This window comes from Pseudophryne corroboree, chromosome 7 (genome assembly GCF_028390025.1).
Source record: "Pseudophryne corroboree isolate aPseCor3 chromosome 7, aPseCor3.hap2, whole genome shotgun sequence".
In the NCBI taxonomy this organism is placed as follows: Eukaryota; Metazoa; Chordata; class Amphibia; order Anura; family Myobatrachidae; genus Pseudophryne; species Pseudophryne corroboree.
In genome coordinates, this window is record NC_086450.1 from 86,964,281 (window position 1) to 86,968,698 (window position 4,418).

Sequence of the window (4,418 nt, forward strand, 5' to 3'; positions counted from 1 at the left end):
ATTGCCTGGGATGGAGGGCGGAGGATCGCTTAGCAGGCAAGAGCTGGCGCCGGTGTCTGGCACCGCAGTGCAGTACAGGGAAGAAACTGAAAATATACTACAACTCCCAGCAATTATTGCTGTCGGGAGCTCCCGGCGGCAAGGGTGCTGGGAGCTGTAGTTTATTTTCAGTTTCTTCACGTAGTTTGGTGCGGTGCCGGACACCGGCGCCAGCTCTTGCCTGCTGAGCGATCCCCCACCCTCCATCCCAGGCAGCTTGGCACAGCAGGTATTGCCAGACACTACGGCTATCTGCTGGGATGTTGTGGGGTGGGGACTAGGGCTATGTGCTGTGTGGGGAGGCTATGTATGTGCTGGGAGTGGGGGAGACTACTACTACTATGTGCTAAGGGCGGACTACAGCTATGTGCTGGGAGGGGGATGGGGACTATGACTATGTGCTTGTGGAGGTGAGTGGCTATGTGTAGGGAGGGGGACTATTGCTATCTATGCTGACAGGAACTATTGTTATGTGATGGGAGGGGGGTGGGGACTACTGTATGTCTGTGTTGGGAGAGGTGGAGACTACGGCTACAGTATGTGCTGGGGGGACTATGGCTATTGCTTGGAGAGGTGGGGGCTATGGCAATTTACTGGGAGGGGACTATAGCTATGTGCTGGGAGGGGGATGGGGACTATGACTGTATGACTGTGGGGGCTTATCTGGCACTGTGGGGGCATATGTGTATCTAGCAATGTGGGGGCATATCTGGCACTGTAGGGGCAATATGTGTATCTGGCACTGTGGGGGCATATCTAACACCGTGGGTGCATATCTGGCACTGTGGGGGCATATGTTTATCTGGCACTGTGGTGTCATGTGTGTATCTGGCACTGTGGGGGCATATGTGTATCTGTCACTATTGGGGGCATATGTGTATCTGGCACTGCACTATTGGGGTCATATGTGTATCACGCCCCATGTGGCCACAACCATTTTTTGGTGTGCGCACCTTCAGCATGCGCACACAGTACCACTAAGGATTTTACTTGAACCACTGGGTAGTGCACTGCACAAGCACTTCTTTGCACTACTATTTGATTATACTACCTGGCCTTGGGTGGCATTGCCTCCTCAACCATGCCAGGCACTGCTGATGTCTCCTCAGTGTTATAAGAATTACTGTGTGGGCATAATGTGTAAAGGGAAATGCTACTGTGTGGGTATAATGTGTATAAGGGTTACTACTGTGTAGCGTAATTTGAATTGGGGGAACTATTGTATGGTCATGCCCCTTTCCCAGAGGATCATGTCCCTTTTTTGCACATGCACCTTCACTATTTCAAATATGGGGGGTGCCTGTCCCTTAGTTTGCCAGGGGCGTCCGGACCCCTAGATACACCCCTGTTCTTTATTATAGAAACCTCTCATATAGTGGCTTTCAACATATTCCTTTTCTCTTTGGTGTAAATTACTTTAGCCTACATGAAACCTATATTTACCATTTTGTGCCTCATGCCTCATGCCTAACTGCACTATTTGGTATGCAATTAGATGTTTTCCTTTTTCATGTGGGTTATTAATGAATGTATTATACTTATAACATAACTAGTACTCAGATTAATGAGTTGCATATTTTATTGCACAACCTTTGCAGGAAATTAAATGGTACCTTTTCTATGTGGATTATCATTGAATGTATTACATATTGTACTGCCAATGAATGAAACATATTCATAACCTTCTTGCAATCTTTTACATATCCAAACTTACTTGACAAACCATCACTCACTATGAAAGGTTATTTATCGGTTTTCACAATGCCTTTTAGAGCAGAGGTCCAATATTATCAATGATAGACATTTATTCATGGTAATGTTGGGGAGTCTCAGCTCACCACCTCTCATATAGTGGCTTTCTACTCTAGTTTAGCAACATATTCCTTTTCTCTCTTGTGTAAATTTCTTTAGCATACATGGAACCCATATTCACCATTTTGTGCGTCATGCCTAAATGCACTATTTGGTATGCAGTTAGATGTTTTCCTCTTTCATGTGGGTTACTAATGAATGTCTTATACTTATAACCTAACCAGTACTCAGATTAATGTGTTGCATATTTTATTGCACAACCTTTGCAGGAAATTAAGTGGCACCTTTTCCTTGTAGATTATCAATGAATATATCACATACTGTACTGCCAATGAATAAAACACATTCATAACCTTCTTGCAATCTTTTACATATCCAATATTACTTGACAAACCATCACTCACTATGAAAGGTTATTTATCGGTGTTCACAATGCCTTTGAGAGCAGAGGTTCAATATTGTCAATGATAGAAATTTATTAATGGTAATTTGGGGGAATCTCAGCTCACCACCTCCTTTTCCTCTCTGTACCCCCTCTCTCTCATTCACCGTCCACTATAATTCTATATGACGGTGAACAGCAGAAGTTGGGGCACACTCTATCTATCTTCACTTTCTTTCTTTTTTTCGAGAACACTCTCATCCACTGCCAGATATCAAGTTCCCTGCAATGCAACTGTAACAGGGACTTGGGGCAGATCAGCGGGACAGCAGAAGTTCTCTACTTGGTATAGATGCCGAAATCACACGCTCTCATTTGTTTGAATCATATTACTACTGCCATACTTCACTGGCTACCCCCAAATCCGTCTGATCTTGGAAGCAAAGCAGTGACAGGCCTGATCAGTACAAGGTCAGGTGACTACCTTGGAATATCAAGTGCAGTAGCTCCAATCATCAACAAACAGCAGAAGTGGTGGAGAAAACATTGGCCTTACCTCTATACCTATTCTACCAATTAGAACTACAATTTTGCAAGACCACCTACCAGAGAAAGAAGCTTCAATAGCACAACCATTACAAATACCAAGGGAGCCATTATCAAGGAGTTTATCTACCATTATTGAAAATAATTTTCCTCCATAATGATATTACACTCCTGATATACTAAGATATTATACATATCTTTGATTTAATATTTTTCACTACAGGCATATTGGAATTGGTTATGTACACTTAGCAATTTGCTTGGTGTCAACATGGGGCATGTCAACCCCTTATACTAATACCATTCAACCCCACCTAAGGTGACTGTTTTTTTGTATCTAAGTCTGTGTCCATTCTTCTTTTATGATTAACCATAATAAAAGCTAAGTTTGAACATATTTCATATCCATCAAGTGTGCCCCAACATAGAGTCTTTCTTTTTTCTTTGTACACTATAAGAGAAACAGAAGTATCAGGTTTCCTGAGCTACCAATGGAGCCAGAGGAGAGATAGGTGGGGGGCGAGAGCTGTAAGTAACCCAGGGATCCCAGCTTTTCCTCCTCCCTGCCTGGGTGTTAGAGTCCTGTGTAACTTGTTATCTAATGAGAGTATTTAGATCCAGAGAGAGACACACACAGAGAGTAGTCTTGAGTCCTGTCCCAGTATGTAAGTAGGATAGAGGCTACTGCTATTGCATTTTCGCAAGATAAATTATAGATGTGTATTTTGAGATTGTTTAAGTTGCCTTTGTTCCATTACAGGAAAACTTTATAAAATAGTTATCTCTCAATTAGGTGGAGCTATAAACAGTACCAAACCATTATTAAACTATCAGTTTAAATCTAAAATACACCATTGGTTTATATTTAATATACACAATCCATACCTCCCACATTGAACCATTCCAGAAGGGACAATATGCTCTCTACCTGGACTTCCTTCTAAATTTATTATTGCAATCATCCCTGCTGAAATACATTTTTTTATTAATTATATAGTTCAACACAGGTGACATATAGTAAGAAGGAAGTCCAGGTAGAGAGCATTTTGTCCCTCCTGGAATGGAAGGTATGCACAATCTAATATACCCCCCACCCCCCACTTTTCCTCCAGACCCCCCCAGGCACTGCTGGTCATCCAGAGAAATCTGAGGGTTACTTAGATGACCTATGGTCTCGCAGATGATCCGATGCTGCCTCCTTGGACCAGGTCAGTGCAGCTGGCAGGAGGCGTCTATTTACACAAGACACCTCCTGCACCATTAGCATATCAACGCACAGCAGCAGCATACAGAAATGCAGCAGCTGTGCATTAGCGTCTATCTCTGAGTCAGGCCCTTAGTCCACTAGATGAGGGGCTGATAACAAAGAACGTGGTTTACCAGTCTTCTCCTATTACTAAATATAACTCAGTACCTCAAATGTGGAGGGTAAGCACAAATGGAAAGGATTCGAATACATTATAGTCACTGAGTCATTGTGGTTGACTGTGCCATCAGTAACAGCCAAATAACAAGACAGCATTAGCCAATCAGCAAAGTCCTCCCCAACGCACGCACATTCCTTCATTGTCCTCATAATCATTGCCATGATATCCCAAATAAATTGTGAAAACATCAGATTCTGCCACGGTATCCTAAC

At 42.9% G+C, this 4,418-nt stretch overlaps 1 pseudogene; it reads left to right on the forward strand.

Moving 5' to 3' along the window:
- The first annotated feature begins 2,623 nt into the window (after positions 1 to 2,623).
- On the forward strand, positions 2,624 to 2,742 carry LOC134946365 (5S ribosomal RNA; annotated as a pseudogene).
- The last annotated feature ends 1,676 nt before the right edge of the window (positions 2,743 to 4,418 follow it).